This window comes from Camellia sinensis, chromosome 1 (genome assembly GCF_055761805.1).
Source record: "Camellia sinensis isolate YWXY chromosome 1, ASM5576180v1, whole genome shotgun sequence".
Classification (NCBI taxonomy): domain Eukaryota; kingdom Viridiplantae; phylum Streptophyta; class Magnoliopsida; order Ericales; family Theaceae; genus Camellia; species Camellia sinensis.
The window spans coordinates 30443754-30463083 of record NC_138961.1 but is presented as its reverse complement, the minus strand read 5'-3'; the positions used below and the strand labels follow the sequence as shown (position 1 = coordinate 30463083).

At 31.0% G+C, this 19330-nt stretch overlaps 1 long non-coding RNA gene across 1 annotated transcript; it reads right to left on the bottom strand.

Moving 5' to 3' along the window:
- Positions 1-10506: 10506 nt before the first annotated feature.
- On the bottom strand, positions 10507-14381 carry LOC114284099 (uncharacterized). The gene is made up of 3 exons (XR_003636775.2): positions 14177-14381; positions 12931-13002; positions 10507-10820 (listed from the first exon to the last, which is right to left on the bottom strand). It is a non-coding gene; the product is annotated as an uncharacterized LOC114284099 (long non-coding RNA).
- Between the last annotated feature and the right edge of the window lie 4949 nt (positions 14382-19330).

Genomic DNA, 19330 nt, shown 5'->3' with positions numbered 1-19330 from the left:
TCATTATTCACACTAAAGGATGATTACAAGGGGGGAGGGGAATAAAAACAACAATATGTGCAATTATCAACTTGGCCAATCCTACATCAATGGAAAAATCATTATTTAAGTGGCTTTTTTTTCTCTTTAGTAGACTTTTTCAATTTTTTTGGATTTTAAGAGATTTTAGAGTAAAAGTCCCTGGAATTTTAAAAATATAAATTAAAATTTTAACAGTCCACTAAAGATGACAAAAGCCAATTATAAAAGCTATTTTTTTCACTGCTTTGCCAAATTAAGCACAATTTATGGGGTTCAGAACAATGGTTGGCAATTAGATTCTCTAGTGGTTAATTGGAAAAATTCTTGAGTTCCATGGAAATTAATTTCTCAAGGTATATCTCGTTTCTCTTTATTTATTTGTTTTACTGTGGGAAATAGGGAGAATATCCGCTTCTCGAAGGATGTATGAGAGGTGAGGTTTCTTTAGTTTATTTACTTCCTCATTTGTATCAATTATCTCATTCGCATAATGCTTCTATTGCTTCTATTGTATTTTCTTATTCAACACCATTTGTTTAGAACTTCAATTTTTTGAAAATCTTAATGATCGTGAGATTAATGAACTTCTTTCTTTGTTATCTATTATTCATGATATTCTTTTTGAGATATGAAGCCAATTATAAACGAAAGTAGAGTACTTGTGCAAATCCCATTTTGATAAGATTATTGAAGATCCAACTGTACCATTGTTTGATGCAACACATAATGGTTGGTTGTTTGACAAATCCCACAATTTTACCTGCAGCAATAAAGATTAACCAATTGAGAAAGTACTACTATTACTATAATATGATTTTTGGGAATATGGAGGCCAATAGAAATAAAGAGACAGAAACTCAAAATCAGAAAGAGAAAATTACCATTTTATCAGGGATCCAGTTGCTAGAAGCTACAAAAAACAGAGGAACAAACAGTTAGTATAGCAAGTATAGTGAAGTCGAGTAATAAAAATGTCTATAGAAGAGAAATATGTACATTTGGTGCCAAAGGATTGTAGAAGACTATGCAAACAGCTTTATCGTGTGCATGAAGAGTGAAACTTGTCTTTGAGTCAGAAGATTGATCAAACTTAGTAGCTCGAATATCAAAACCTTCAACTGTACCATCTTCAAGACTGACCTGAAAACACAATTAGATAATGATAATTCTGTTTCAAGAGGACGTCTCCAAGCAAAACTAAATTAAGATGTGCTTAAAAAGAAAGATCCTATAAGCCTTCCCAATTCAAAATGAAATCCCCTGTGCTTTGCATACTTGGAAAACAAAAAATGAAAATAGCTCAAGATAGATACAGTGTAAACACAGACCACAAATGAATGCTCAGTATGTGGATCCCATGCTACAGTTTCGACATCTGCTGAAATTGACCACTTAAATCCTGTATGAGAAGGTATCCTTCCATCCTTCTGCAATCACATAAACATAAATTTAATCAAAATAATGTTGAGGCAAGGCAACTTAGCAAAGTGAATGCACGAATGCGCACAAAAAAAAATGTAAAAAAAAGAAGCAAAATGCAGGAAAACAATAATTTTGAAGTTTATAATTAATAAACAGACCCAATAAAACATTTCCATTACCATGACTACTGTATGATCAAAGGATCCACTAAGTGAAACTTGTGGCACATGATGATTCCATGCGACGGCTTGAACCTGAAAATCAACTATAGCAAGGTCATAAAAATTATAAACAAATGAAGTTTTGCCACAGTAAAACAGATGACTTGAATCCTGAAAAAAAGAACTGTTAGCCTATAATTTGTGGATACAGATACAAGTGCCGAAACAGATACAATGTGTCAGACTGTGAACACCTTCGAATTCCAAAACATATTTGTCTACATTCTCAACAGAAAGACTAAGGTAAAGCATTAAAAACTTAATCTTATTAAGAATGAAGGATGGCATAACTTTTCTTTCAGTCACTCTTCAATTACAGATACAAGAGTTTTCCAAAACTAAGCGCTACAATGCATTAAAATGCATAGTGGGAGCTACCTCTAAAATCTATACGAGCCACTTCTTCAATCTCTTTATGTAATGTTATATTTCCCTCTGTTTACCACTGCATAGGCCTCCATTTGGAGTCTATCTGATATTGAAAGGATATATGTATTGCAAACTCCTATACTAATTCTAATACACGTACCATGTCAGGAGATTGGTGAAAGCTACTGACATTTACTTTTACTATATTTTTGTACCTTTTGGAAATTACATGCTCTTGATATTATCATGATTTGAGTACATTATTGCTTTTCAAATAACGGATTTTTGATATCCATGGTTTTAAAACTTCTTTCAGTTAGGTTGCTAACTAAGCTTGTTAGCTTTCCCCCTTTTTGCTATGTGATTACAGATGATGAGTGCAAACATGGAAACCTTAGAGGCCAATGAACCTAGGTGGAAATCCTTTGTGATCCTTGCTTTTGAAAGTTTATGCTGAGTCCTTATGTCAACACTAGTGTTATCGACATAGGGCCCGTGTATATAAACTATTTTGACAGCCCAAGTGTGGCGACAACCTTGAGGACATATTTTAATTTTAAGATGAATGTATGAATTAAGCACATGCTCTATTACTTCCACAATGACTGCTTTTGCTTTAGGCCTTTGGTAGCAAGAGCCATGGGCCAATCACGCCAAATCCTCCTAGGGAGGGATTGGGGCTATGACCCCGACCACAACATCTTTTTTTTCTTCTATTTTTTCTAACAAAAAAAGAAAGGAAAGAAAATACCAAGAACCAAAGATTAAGATATGTTCCGATTACTACATTTCCCATATCTTTGAGAGACCCTAACATCAAATAGTGTATCCCACACCTGCATATATGAGCCAAAAAAAAGTTACTTCTGTTCCGTTGCACATAACATTCAGAGGGGAAAATAGAGAGAGAATTGCAAAAGCATGAAGCATAAAAAGTTATATCCACTCACTTCTAATTTTCCCTTGGAGCCTCCTATAGCTAGCAAGAAGGGGCTATCCTCTGAGAATGAAATGGAAAAGACAGCTCCCTGATAACATTAATAACAGGATGACACAATTCACCTCAGATTAATAAATATGTAGAATATTACTATATTGCCACAATAACAGCCATTAGCACAACAACAGCCATTAGCACAATATCACCACTTCGAAGGAACATTGCCACTGACGGATCCTGCCTAGACTTCCCTCCAAGAAGGAAAACAGCTTTACAGCCCAAACTGAAAGAAAATAGAAATTTCAAGGCCCAATATAATGTCTTTAGCTCTTTCTATTGGAAGTGTGTGCATGTGTGTGAATGTGAGCGTATAATGAATAGCATGATACCCGATGCTAACAATAGGTTTAGTCCAATCCGCCTCCATGTCATTAAGGTGGCCCCCAAGTGTATCACCTGGCATGAGCAGTGCACAAACATTTTTTACTAAATAATTTGGCTTGTTGAGTTTATGAGCTCTTTCCTTCTAACATCTCAATAACTAAATTCTCAAGAAAAAAAATTAACTACACAAATACACAAATTCAACTAATCTACTTTAAACCCAAACACAACATTCAAAAGATAGCTATGACTAAAGAGTACCTAACCCGAAGTAATTCACTATTGCAGCTTCTGGGCGAAATTCTTCCCAACCTGGCATTGCAGGTGCTGCCATCTTTTTAGCCAATTGGCAAAGAGCATCGGGGATCTTGTTGTGTAAAAGAGATACATTGTAATTCCGCTGTACAAACATGTAAGAAAGTTACTTAACGAGTGTATCTCACAGAACTACAATGAAACAATGTTCAAAATAAATTGATGACCGGTGTTCATGCTAATTAAACAAAGATGTGCAATATGACATATGTACTAGAATTGTAATTCAAGCCAATTGATGAAAAAACTTACACGGGACACAGGTCAAAACAGATAATTGGTGCAAATATCTTATGAAAGTTCAATACACATCAAACGATATAGAAATTCACAGTGGTGACCTCATAGCTTGAAGCAATGCCAATCATGGTCCAAATGGGTTGCTAGTATTGAAAGAAATAAAGACCATAGTACTCAATTTGAGATAAAAACTGAAAAAGAACAATATGAAATTAGCAATGACCTTGGACCAGTCAAATTGCAGTCCAAGAGTACTCCACCATAACTTCCGCACCAAACCAGATACTGGTATCGATTTCAACATATTTCCTCTTGATGATACACCAGGTTCCTCACAAAATTTCCATCTACGACCATCAACATGACTGACAGAAGAATTAAACTCAGAACCCTCATCTGTGTAGGAACTATCCTCCTCAACTAAAATTTTTCTTTCTTTAGCTCCAATAAATAAGTCAGTTATAGGCCTGTAAATTGCATTATAACAGAAATAACTTTTCTTTCAGTCACTCTTCAATTACAAATATTCTTCCCCATCCTAAGCTCCTTACAAATTCATCGCCATTCACATTCTTCACCACTATGCACAACTGTCAAGCCCCAAAAATACCCTCATCTCCAGCACTAGCACTGACCGCGGTCCTTACTTAGTCAATAACTGGCTCAGGACCCACCACCAGAGACTTCAGATGTTCTTTTTTATTTTATGTTATTCGCATTGGCATTTATAAAGCATGGAGTTTGATTCGAACCCTCTTTTTATAGACCCAACTATGAATCAACAAATAATTGATAGATTGAAGAGGGATTTTGCGTAAAGTATTGATTTCGAACAAGAAATTAATATTTTAATTATATTTATTGAATTGACTAACCAAAGCCACGCACTATGATTTGAGACCATCCCTTCAAACATTCACTCATTAGGGTTTTGAAAATTAGGGAAAACAAAAAAATTGGTCTTGAAAATTAGGGAAAACAAAGGAAAATAGAGAAATTGAGCGACAGAGAAAGAGATGACCCATACTTGATCTCAGGGTTGTTTGAAGATAGGTGAACTAGTAGTAGCGAAAAAATGGTTATGGTGGTGTTGTTAGGTGCGAAAATAGAGAGCAACCATGTGAGTAATACAAAGATTGAGAGAGAGAGAGAGAGAGAGAGAGAGAGAGAGAGAGAGATAACATACATACCTAACAATGGAGGCCCAAGTACTTCTCGAAGCACCACTGATGCTTGGTCGAAGAAGCCACACGCGCGACTGCAATGATGAAGGAGGAGCGACTTTGGTGACTGCAATGGAGCAGGAGAATCGACGATGAGGTGCGTGTGAGGAGTGGTGAGCGGGAGTGGTGAGCGGTATATACTGTATAAAAGAGTTTGAAATTTTCACTTGGCTGTTATAGGCCATTTTTTCCCTACCAAACCGTTTGGTTGGCACTGTGCTTCACTTAATTTAAATTACATTCAAAACAGTATCGTTTTGTTATGTGCGACCAAATTATTTTGGTCGGTAATTTTATTTATTTTTTCAATTTTCCTGCTTTTTTTTTGCTCTTCCATATTCAACCTTTGTCGAGCAAATTTTAATTTTGGTCCCAGGGAATTTGGTCCCAGTTATATAGTACTCTAATAAATTTTATAATAATTTGTACTATAAATGATTTGTTTTTATTTTCTAAAATTAGGAATCAACTGAATCATAATTTTTTGTGCTAAAATTACAAACTTACATCAACATCCTGCACCGAGCTATTATACATTATTATAGAATTTTGCTTTGTTTTTATTAATAATGTTTTGCAATAATTCTTATGCTTAAATTTAGCCTATAAAATTAAAATTATCTTAATGTTGATCATGTTTAAAATTATCTTAAAATTTAGCCTATAAAATTAAAATCATCTTAAAATTATCTTAAAATTAAAATTAAAATTATCTTTGTTTTTATTTTAATGATTTTTTTTATTTGGTAGAAGTAGGGGTAATATTTTAATGAAAAATATTTTTCGTTAAAATAAAATTAATATTTTATGGTCAATGAAAAATATTTTTTTGTGGCCCATTTTTTTTTTTGTTACTAAAAATCAAGAACTAATTTTTTGTGGTAGAGGAGAGGGAGCGACAGTAGTGGTGAAGGTGGTGGATAAGAGGTGATGGTGGTGGTGGTGGTGGTGGTGGTGGTGATGGCGAAGGAGATTAGTGGTGAAGTTGTGGTAATGGTAGAAGAGATAGTGTAGCGGTGGTCGAGGAGAGGTAATAGTAGTAGTAGTGGTGGTAGTGGTAGTGGTAGTAGTAGTGGAGTGGTAACGATGGTGGTAGTAATGGTAGTCGTAGAGGTAGAGTGGCAACAATGGTAATAATGCTGGTAGTGGAATGACATTTGCAGCAGTAGTGAATGTAGCAGAGGAGATGGGTGGTGAGAGAGAGATGAGTGAGAGACAGATAGAGAAGAGAGATAGAGAGAGAGAGAGACAGAGACAGAGACAGAGTGATGAGCGAAAGAGAGACAAAGTGGTCGCTAAAAGTGCATTTTCTTGTAGTGAAGAGCTCGGTAAATAGAGAAGAAGAGAGAGAGAGAGTGAGCAAGATGAACACAATGGGGAAGAGAGACAGACAGACGGACAGACACACAGAGAGAAAGAGAGAGAGAGAGAAGAGTGAGAGAGAGACATACAGACACAGAGAGAGAAAAGTGATGAGTGAAAGAGAGACAGAGAGAGAAAGAGAAAGAGAGAGAAAGAGAGAGACAAAGAGAGATAGAGACAGAGACAGAGATAAACAGTGACAAAATATTTTTCATTTAGCGACAAAATTATTTTAGTTGCCAAAACTCTCTATACCGCGACTAAAACATTTTTTAGTCGCTGAAATTAAACTTTTGCCGACCAAAATTTTAGTCGCCAAAGATAAACGGTGAATTTTTATTTTTCATTCAGCGACTAAATTATTTTAGTTGCCAAAACTATCTATATAGCGACTAAAATATTTTTTAGTCGCAGAAATTAAATTTTTGCCGACCAAAATTTTGGTCGCCAAAGATAAAAAGTAAATTTTTATTTTTCTTTCAGCGACTAAATTATTTTAGTTGCCAAAACTATATATACAGCGACCAAAATATTTTTTAGTCGCGGAAATTAAATTTCTGACGACCAAACTTTTGGGCACCAAAGATAAAAAATAAATTTTTATTTTTCATTCAGCGACTTAAATTATTTTAGTCTCCAAAACTATCTATACCGCGACTAAAATATTTTTTAGTCGCTGAAATTAAATTTTTGCCGACTAAACTTTTGGTCGCCAAAGATAAAAAATAAATTTTTATTTTTCATTCAGCGACTAAATTATTTTAGTCGCCAAAACTATCTATATCGCGACTAAAATATTTTTTAGTTGCTAAAATTAAATTTTTGCCGACCAAAATTTTGGTCGCCAAAGATAAAAAGTGAATTTTTATTTTTCATTCAGCGACTAAATTATTTTAGTTGCCAAAACTATCTATACCGCGACCAAAATATTTTTTGTCGCTGAAATTAAATTTTTGCCGACCAAATTTTTGGTCGCCAAAGATAAAAAATAAATTTTTATTTTTCATTCAGCGACTAAATTATTTTAGTTGCCAAAACTATCTATACCGCGGCTAAAATATTTTTAGTCGCTAAAATTAAATTTTTGCCGACCAAAATTTTGGTCGCTAAAGAAAAAAAGTGAATTTTTATTTTTCATTGAGCGACTAAATTATTTTAGTTGCCAAAACTATATATACAGCGACCAAAATATTTTTTAGTCGCTGAAATTAAATTTTTGCCGACCAAACTTTTGGTCGCCAAAGATAAAAAATAAATTTTTATTTTTCATTCTGCGACTAAATTATTTCAATCGCCAAAACTATCTATACAGCGATTAAAATATCTTTTAGTCGCTAAAATTAAATTTTTGCCGACCAAAATTTTGGTCGCTAAAGATAAAAAGTGAATTTTTATTTTTCATTCAGCGACTAAATTATTTTAATTGTCAAAACTATCTATACAACGACTAAAATATCTTTTAGTCGCTGAAATTAAATTTTTGCCTACCAAAATTTTGGTCGCCAAAGATAAAAAGTAAATTTTTATTTTTCTTTCAATGACTAAATTATTTTAGTTACCAAAACTATATATACAGCGTTCAAAATATTTTTTAGTCGCTGAAATTAAACTTTTGCCGACCAAAATTTGGTCGCCAAAAATAAAAAATAAATTTTTATTTTTCATTCAGCGACTAAATTATTTTAGTTGCCAAAACTATATATACAGCGACCAAAATATTTTTTAGTCGTTGAAATTAAATTTTTGCCAACCAAAATTTTGGTCGCCAAAGATAAAAAATAAATTTTTATTTTTCACTCAGCGACTAAATTATTTTAGTTGCCAAAACTATCTATACAGCGACTGAATTATTTTTTAGTCGCTGAAATTACATTTTTGCCGACCAAAATTTTGGTCGCCAAAGATAAAAAGTAAATTTTTATTTTTTCTTTCAGCGACCAAATAATTTTAGTTGCCAAAACTATCTATACAGCAACTAAAATATTTTTTTAGTCGCCAATTGTGGCAAATTTAGCGATTAAATTTATTTTAGTCACCAATTGTGAGATTTTTAGCGACTAAATTTTTTTTTAGTCGCCAAAAATTAATATACCCCGACTAAAAAAATTTAGTAATTAAATATTATACTTTTACCGACAAACATAATTTTTGGTCACCAATTTCATAACTTTTGGTTACCAAAATATTTTTAGTCGGCAAAAGTGGTCGCCAAAACTGTATTTTCTTGTAGTGTATGATCATAAGTATTCATGTTGGATTATCATCAAGAAAGTTTCTTTTTGCTGATAAAAAAAATATATATATAGACAAGAAATATGTTTTAATGATTACTATTGAAATCTTTAAATAAGAGGTTTTTTTTTTTTATATAAATTTTATGGGCCATTGGATAAAGAATTTTATTATCAAACAAAAAGCTATTTTCAGTATTTATGATTGGTGGCCTTTAAAAAAAGTTTTTTTTTTTTTTTTTTTTAAACTCCAAACAAGAAGAACTTTTCTGAATTTTCAAATAGGAAATACATTTTTTTTCCCCTTTTCTAAAGAGAATTGAAGCCAAGATCTTTTAATATTGGAGACATAAAATAGCTGTTTTGATCATTTTAGGCTTAATTCAGCTTGGATGATGATAACGATGGTGATGATGATGGTAGTAGTGGTGGTGAAGGAGGCGGGGGTGATTTGTGTGGCCATGTTGAATTTTGATTGGCAAAACTATTGACCATTCTTTAAAAAAGAAAAAAAAGAAAAGAGGATTGTACTAAAAAGGTTCTAAAGCAACAACTCATCAGTTAATTGGATCAAATGCTACCACTATGCTCTTTTTATATGGCATCTAAATAGGACATTTGTCGTTTGGTTGTACTAAATTTGAAATAATTAAAGAAGGCCATGAGTAGGTAGGTCCTTCTATGCAGAAATTATCACATTCCGATAAATGGTGTGTTCATGAAATAGTATTTTGTAATTTATCAAACCACACAATGTAGCATTGATGAAAAAAGAGAGATAACATTTAGTTTGTTTGTTTGTTTGTTTGTTTGTTTGTTTTTTTTTTTTTTTTTTTTTTAAATCAGCAAAAAAAGGAAACTTTAGCCCCTTATTATTAAGCAGACAGACACACATTTAACATTTTGCCAGAATGACTTAACGAAGAACTAAAATGTAATATATACAGCGGGGGGTGTAGTCTTTTTATGAAAACATTTCAAGGATTTTTGTTTTTGCCAATTGCAAATAATTTTTATTGACCAAAAATTGAATATGACAAGCATCATCATTGATCCTGATTGAACTAAAACAAGAAACTACTTTTAAAATCAAGAAGTTGAGTTCATTTGAGTCTCAACATTTTTACAAGTAGTTGAAAAAGGACTCATCACACACACACCCTAAAAGAAAAAGAAGAAAAAAAAAAAGGTGTAATTCAATAAAAAAAATTCACGATTCAAAAAAAATTCGTAACTATAAATTTTTTCAACTCTTCTGCAAAAACATTTCAATGATCGTATTCCTTCAAAAAGTTTCTTAAATTTTGATGTGTATATAGATTGGCAGAGATATTTTGCCAAAAACTTTCTCGTATTTTTTTAATCATTTAGCGTGACAAAAAACATTTCCATGATCAATGAATAATGAGCTAATTTGGACAACATATTTTATCCTTGTTAAAGTTAAAAAACAAAAAAAATTGTCTTTTAGACTAGTTTTTTTTATTAGCACACTCGTTTGACAACTCAATATTTTAGTCTAAAAGTTAAAAAAATTACTAAAAAAATCAAAAATCCAACAACTTATACTAAAAATTTTTTGCACATCTTTTCATAAAAAATTAAAAAGTCATTTCAAACTTTTTTTTTTACCTCATATTTTACTCAAAAAGTCAAAAAAGTACTAAAATAACATATTCCCAAACGAAAAAAATAAGAAACTAAAGAGGGTGGTCTAACATCCCAGGAAAATGGCTATCCAAAAAAATAAAAAAACATCCCAGGAAAATGAACAAATGTTAGCATATTGAAACTGTGTAGCAAATTAAATTGAAATGTATAGGAACATTGTTCAAAGCATTGTAAGTTTGCACCAAACTCCAATATGCAATTCACTTAGATTGCCAAGAAAAAAGAGCTAAGACAAAAGAATCTACACAACACACTACCAAAGAATTAGTGCAATTTTTTTATTTATTTATAATTTAGTATCCGGTCTACTAGACCAACTAATCCAGGAGATTAAGATTAATATAATGAACAAGTAATGAATGGGGCATTTGACGCTCCTTCATCTACAACTTTCACCTTTTAACTATACATTACTGGAAACCTACAAAACAACCAAGGAAATCTATTAATACAATTCTTCTACTTAGGTGGAAATTAATCACAAAAGCAAACACAACTCTCTCGTGTAAGATCCACAATACTTCTTCATCTGATTATGTGATCTATTTCTGTATTTCTTAGTCTTTTTAATTCAATAAAACTCCAACTCTGAGAAGTTCAACATGTTAGGCTGTTATGTAAAGTTAGACATCTAGAGGATCATGCTGCACATCCCTTGGTCATTTAAAGGGTTCTTCTCTTTTGTATGAAACTCAAAATTAATGCTTTTCAATTATTTAAATTTTATTTTATTTTCAATTTACAAATCCGTTCTCAAATTTTTAATCAAAAAATATATGTCAAATAATAGTGCTAATGAAATAAATCTTTCTTCTCTATTTTTTCGCGAATGAATAATATCTTAGTAATGTACACAGTTTGGTCACACAAGCTGAACCAAATACGTGGTTATTAAAAAATAAATGATTTCCCTTGTCTACTCTAAATACTAGAATGAGGGCTACAAAATTAAGTAGCCAAAAATGTGTTCAAATTTATAGTTAACAGCTAAACCTGGATTGATTGTTGATGAGATTGATTTGGTACACCTCAAAAGACTCTTCAACATACAAATAATAATAACACAAAATAATAGAAATAATAATAGCAATGTGATAATAATATTTTGTTTATTACCTCATATATCTCATACATTATCATTGCATTAATTTAATAGATCCTACCACTTGTATTTTGTTACTAATAATAAAGTGATAATAAATAAAATGATAAAATAGGCAAATGAAATCATTATAAATTATTTCACAAATCATTGATTGTCATGGTGTTTTTATGTGTTTCATCAGGTATGCAAGTCTAGGCTATATGCTCTGTTTTATTTATTTATTTATGTTTTATTAATATTAACACTTTTACCGATTAAAGGGGGGGGGGGGGGCGTGGTTTGGTGGTTGTTGAAGTGAGTGATCAAACCATTGACATTCAAATCTTTACATATTTTCAATCAGTATGTATGATATAATTAGAGGTTGCTATATATCAGCAAAATAAGATTAAATAAAACTCTACAATTCCTATGTGATTTCTTACATAATTATATATACATATGATGACTTTTACTATATTAATATTTCTAAAAAGATGATGAAATAAAACCGATCTTAAATAGACACAAAATGTAATGAGCTCTAATACCAAACCCTAAAACTGCCAAAACCAGAGAACCCATAACATTTTCTCTGACTACATACACAAATTTATCTACATACAAGCACACAAATGTACAACAAATTTAATATATATCTTTCTCTATTTTATGGACACTCAAAAATCCAAAAATCTTCCCAATTTTTGAAAAAATGATTAGATACCCATTAAACGACATCAAAAGGATCTACCCAAATCTAAAGTCCCAAAGAGTCAAAACAAATACATATATATACATATATATATGTTAGAAAGAGAAACTGAGAGTATCAAATCTAACAAACGAATCTCAGAGAGTCAGAGAAACACATTGAGGTATACCAGGAGACAGCCAAGAACTCCATGATTTTCATGTATGAAGATTAACAAAATGATTTTCATAAGAAATTGATAATGGAATATATGAAAGGATAAGATTTTATAAAATTTGTTGGGAGAGATTCACATTTAAAAAATCTTACTTATCAATGTACATTCTGTGTTCAGTTCTAAGATCAATTTTTGTAATCTTAAACTTATTCAAAACCAGACAAACCAATAATTGATCTAAGAGTGGTAAAATAGATCATGATCAAACCCCAAAGCAACATATCTTCTTAGGTCCATTCGTCATTTTTCTTTTTTTTTATGGTCACGTAATTTGTGTCCAATAATTACATGATATTTACGAGCCAAGAACTACATGTACACGAGGCCTAGTAGGGGCGACTCTCCAGACGCCCTGTTATTAAAGAAAAAATAGTAGTAATGATTTTTAGACAGAACAAAAAGAAAAAAGTTTAAGAGAGTGGGAAGAGTAAAAATCTGTAAACACAAGTGTCCATGAAATAAAAGCACCTCATGATTTCAAGTAGTACACAAGTCCCACAGAATTACAGACATACCATCTGAGAGTCTGAGACCCAGGAGGTTACAGTAATGCAAAACTTCAGAGAAAGTACTTAGACCTGCCATCGCTGAAAGAAAAAAACTTCACATAGCCACATAGATTAAAACATAAACATAAAATTACCGCATGGGTCATGGCGTACATTATTTAACTCTCGCTGACACCAAACCCTAACCATATGTCTGTTTTTGAAACTGTGTCCCTAAGACTATGAGCATATAAAGATTAACCAAAAAACAAGAAAAAAAAAAGCACAAGTATCAAGAATATCAAGATTCATTTTCCATATGATCTATGGTTTTGTTTTATACAGAATTAACAAAATGATTTATAGGTTTCACCTTACCTGATGTTTTTGAGAATCAAAAACAAAAACAAAAACAAAAAAGTACAAAATAATAAAAATAAAAGTAATAAATTAGCCCTTTATTGCCGCTGCAGCATCATCAAGATTCCCATATCAAAAGAGCCACTGGAGTGAAGGAAGAGAAGAGAAGGGACCACAAAAGGCCACCATCACTATACGCACAACCAACCACCCACTCCAATGAAGCTCTAAAAAGGTTTTGTGAATCTTGATGATGCTCCAATAGCTAAAAAAGGCTGTTGCCTTGAGATCTTTGCTCATCGTCTCCATCTTCATGATCAGTCCATGCAAAAATGAAAGAAAAGAAGAGGAAAGAATTGGAAGGAAAAAAACCCTAATAATTCAAAACCCTAACCCTAGAGCCATAACCCATGAGAGAGAAAAGTAAAGCGAAAGGGCTAAGAAAACAAAAGGGTATCAAAAAAGCTTCGAAACAATTTCTGGGTTTGTACAACACAAGACCCACTTGGTAAAAATATGATGATGATGATGATGATGATGATGATAACAGAAGTAAAGATGACTACAAAGGATTGGACTCTGAGAGAGAGAGAGAGAGAGAGAGAGAGAGAGAGGGAAGCAATAGAAGGATGTGTGATGAAGGAGTTTAAGAGGGTATAAATATAGAGAATGGATGAGTAATTAATGAATACAAGATAGGAGGTTAGGAGGTTGGTGATAGGAGATTTGTCAGGGGAGGGAGAGAGAGAGAGAGAGAGAGAGAGAGAGAAGGGTATTTGGTGTACCAACAACAGTTATCAATCACAATCCTAGGAACCAAAATTACCAAAAGCTTTAATCCCGACTGACTCAGCTCTATTCCACAAATGTTAGGAGTGTAAATAGCGTCTGAGAATGGAAAATGAAAACTTACCCAGTAATGGTGAGATTTAGGTTTTGTAGCATATGTTGCGTTCTCTACAAGCATTTTCAAAATTGGGTTGGGGTGGAATTGACAGGGCCCTGACCCGAACCCTGACCGCCATATATCAAGGAGAGAAGAGAGGAGAGAAAGACTGCTGATACATCGGGCTGCCCTCTCATGGCTAGGGCTCAGATTGGTTCCTTGTTGAGATCCCTCATTTTCCATTTTTGACTCCTTTTTAAGGCTTTTTTTAATTAGAATAAAAAAATTTAATTTTTTATTTCTCTAATTGAATCACAGTTTTTGCCCATTTATGGTTCTCTTTTAAGTTTTGATGTTAAGTCCAATCTATTTCGTTTTTTAATAATTTGAGGGAGTTTGGATTTTTTGAAGTTAAAGATCTCAAATTCATAAATAATGTTAAAGATCTTATAATTTATTAAAATTTTTATGGGGGTGAAACCTACGCCATGTGAATCTCATACAGATATTTAGTAGAAATTTTAATAAATCTTTTAAGTCTACCATTTTCCCAATTTCATGGGTGCACTTCGCGTATTGTAGGACAAATATGTACCCATGTTAATTATCTGGACATTTCATTTCATATGACAAGTTGAGAAGAGAATTGTTCAGATATAAATAATTACATATTCTTAAAAATATGAAGGTCGTATAAATAAAAATTATTTAATATTATGACAATCAATATTAGGTCAATTTGATTTTTTACATGGATAATTTTCTTAATTAGTTGTATAAGATGAACAGTACAAATTACTGAAATGATTTCAAATTAGTCCGATAATATATCAACTTCACCGTAGAGTTGAGATCATCAACTATAACAAATCTTGACTCAATTTTTGGTATCATAAAAATTTTACCTTAATTTTATTATGAAATCAAAATTTAAGATTTAGATTTGAAATTGATGTTGTGATTCAAATATTTCATTTCAGGATAAAATTTTGGTTCGGTTAGCGCAACTGCTCATCTTTTAAGTTCAGATTTACCATATGATCTGCTTTAGATTTTCCATATCTATGATCTGTTCTTAATGTTCGAATAGCGAAAATCAAATGTTTAGATCAGTTTTATATGTAAAAAGTTAGACGGTACGAAAATAAATGGTTTGTACAAAATTGATTTGAACATATGTTTTTTGTTATCTGATAAACTTAATTTTTTATAAAAATAATAAACTTGACAAACTTTAAAATGTGAACGATTCGAATTATAAAAATAAGATAAAAAAACTAACCCATGGACTAGACTGGACTGTCCTGCCCGATGAAGAGCTAGAGACAGTCCAGTCCCAAAATATTATATGGGTTGATGATAATAATATAAACAATTGTTCGTGGTGCCCAACATAAGTTTTGCTAATTCTAGGGACTAATAAATCCTTAATGGGGCTGGTTTCCTCCGGTCCGTGATTGGTTTAGACAATACTATTAATCTCGTAGGGATCCACCACTGGCTTTGTTTCGATAATCTGAACCGTTGAATATATAAAACTCGTCGAGTACTATATGTTTTTAAAAAATCATGTTGATCGGATATCAATAGCTATGTGCTCAAATCCGTTTTGTATAAAAAAATGGATGGTGAAAAAATAAATGGTTAACCGAAATCTAATTCGATGAGATAGCTATCGATATCTGATCAATTTGATTTTTTAAATGCATATAGTACTCGATGAGTTATACACATTGAACGGTTCGAATTATCGAAACAAGACCTGTGATGAGCCTCTACGGACCCAACAGTACCTTCCAATCTGATCACAAACTGGAGGGAAGCCCAACCCATAAATAATCATCACAAATTTGCAATAAGTCTCTTGAGATACATTGGCCACAAGATTTCATAACTTATTCGTTTATACATGATATTCAATGAAATTAATTTTTGGTTTTCTTTTTTTTCTTTTTCTTTTTTCAACTCCTTCATTATAAGTCTTTACTAGTATAAAAAGGGTGAACAGTGGATATACCGATCCGTCTAAACCAACCAAATCGAATCGTTCCGCCACATTTTGGACGGATGCATGATGCCGAGCGGACGGTTGCAATTTAATTTTTTCCAATTCGCCTAGTTTTGAACGGATAGCGGATTTGAGGTTCCTTTGGCAGCAACTAATCCACCAAACTGCGAGCATCTCTAGTAATTTATAAGACTTTGTGTTTTTAATTTGTTTAAATATTTTATTTGTGTTTTCAATTAAAAAAGAGTTTAAATATTATGTTGAATATGTTTTGTTGAAAAAGAGTTTTAACTTGAATATATTTTTTGAATTGAAAAAAAATAAATGTATTATTTATCTATATTTTTTTGTTTTTAAATCTAACTCTAAAAATAATGGTTTTTGTTTTAAAAACAGATATAGATGTAACAACACAGAGGCATACGATCTCTACTACTGCTCTGTTCATGATTTTGGTGGTTTGAATTGTTTTTATATTTTAAAAACTACAAATTGTAATACTTTATGTGGATGAGACATGCTGTGATTGTAATATGTGAATGAGGCATGCAGTGATTGTAATATTTTAAAATTTCAAACTTTTTTTCTTTGAATGATGCATTTTTTTTAGGAAATGCACAAATTGAATTATGTTAAAAATTTATAAAATTTTAAACCGCCAAACCGATTCACATCCATCCGCTAATCCGCCAATCCGCTCAATCCACATCTGCCGGATTGGCAGACGGATGCAGATTGACTTTCAAAAGTATTATTTATTAAGGCGAATTACACTAACGGTCTTTACAGTTTGGACATTATGTCACTTTGGTTCCTAACATTTTAATTGTAATACATTTGATCCTAAATTTTGAATCATGTTCTAAATAAGGACAATTGAAGATACAATTACTCAATTTCAATGGCAAAGTCGTCAATTTGATAGAATATAAATTAATTTTGACAAAAATAAATGTCAAAAAAATATTTTTGAATTTTTAAAAATTATTTACACCCACTAAAGATAAAATTATGTAAAATTAATAAATCTTTTAGAAATTTAGTTATTTTTATCAAGTTAATTTTTATTATTTTTGAAAAGTAAAATTATTTTTTTTACTTTGCTAGTTCATCTTGTGTAAACGAATCTAAAATTATTATTTTTTTTTAGAAAATTCAAAAAAATAAAAATAAAAATAAAAAGGCCAAACTAAGCAAAAAGTCTAAAATATACTTCTTCTTCTTCTTTTCGGGTTTCTTTTTGTCTTTTATGGACTTTTTTCAATTTTTTTTTAAAAATATTATTTATTTTTTCATTTGTTTCATCAAGTCGAATCTAAACTTTAAAACTTTATGATAACTTAAAAAAAAATTCACTAAAAATAAAAATAAACCAATAAAAAAGCAAACTCAAAGTTTTCCAAATAACCTTATTTCTCTGATTGAAAGAAATGATTACGAGGCACAATTCAGTTCAGCATATATTATAAAAATCATATGCTGAACTAAAGTGTGCCTCGTAATCATTTTTATATATAAAGATCTTTATCTAGACATGTTATATAAATAAAAAAATTATATATAATGATGTGATTTATTATAAACTACTCACTTCAAAATAAAATACTATTGAAAATATATTTATTTATAATAATGACATTACCATATTATTCTTATGAAATTTTTTGTATAAAAATTATGTATGAAAAGAATTTTTCATATTATAATAATGATGATAGTTGTTCTTTTGTCATGGCTTGTTGCTAAATTTCAACAGTGCTTTGACAAATCCTGTGGTTAACAAAGAGACACTTCAAGCTTGTGAATATGAAGTTACGATTTGTTGGACAAATATGGGCAAAATAGTCCTAGAATGACAGTAAATAGGGACCTTAGCTTTGAAATAACATTTATTAGGACCCAATTACCACACAATTTTATCGGTGATGTTATATGCATTAATTAGTGTACTAACACTAATTATGACATTATTATTGATCCAACTCATTAATCAAATTACAAATATCAAAAGTTTCTTAAATTATGATACATCATCAATTAGTACACTAATTAGTGTATATAACATTATTCCAATTTTATTGGCGGATGTACTACAAATTTTTTGCACAAATCATCTTTATTATTAAACTTAGGGGATGAATGGTTTCGATTATCTTGTTGATTCTCAATGAGTCCATAAAATAGAGTAGGAAGGGGTAAGAAGGTCAAAAGACAATTATTTTATTTCATTTTAATTAATCAAATACTACATCATTATCAATCAATTAGTCAAGCAAGACAACCCAAAACTCACCAAAATTGTTTGAATCTGGACAATTAAATAAGAATTAAATTATTTACCTCTTGCATAAAGGCCGACCGAGGCGGCCAATATGTAAGGCGAATTAGGCTATCGTCTAAAATACATATTGAGAAAAGGCTCCAAATTATTAAAAAATAAATAAAGAAGAAGAAAGAAATAAACTAACGAAATTATCATTTGAAAAGATTACCAAAAAACTTGATTATATAAACTTAATTAATAATTTTGTATCACGAAAGTAAGAAAAATGAAGTTTTAATATAAATTTATATATTAAAAATTAAGGTCTATACATTTAAATTAAAATTTGAAGGTCAAGAATCATCAATTTTACATGATGCCTAAGATTCCCAAATTAGCTTGGCCGCCGCTGATGAAGGCTTAACCTTCAAACAATTAATTTCATTTTCATGTCAATTTTTAATTAAACTAGTTTGATTCCTTACAAGTAATCAAACTCCATAATAATTGCGCTAGTATGGTCGGCTTTTGGGAAGTTAACTAATCATATGACTTACTCATTATTGAGTCTAAAAAATAGATTTAAAAAATTAGTTTATATATCATTTTCTTAGTCTAAAAGTCCAAAAATACTTAAAAAATTAAAAAGTCAACAAATTATACAAAAAATTCAAAAATTTTATTTATTTATTTTTTACATATTTTTTTTATAAAAAGTCAAAAAGTTATCACAAATAAACTAGTTTTATCAACCTCACATTTAGTCAAAATTACTAAGTTGCCGTTTGACAATTGACTTTTTTTTAGTTTGACTTTTTGACAATTTTAAGTTAGGATTAAAAGTTTGTTAGTTTTATTTTTTTGGCTTTTTTAACTTTGCGTGAGAAAAAGTGAATGGTTGTAATTTAAA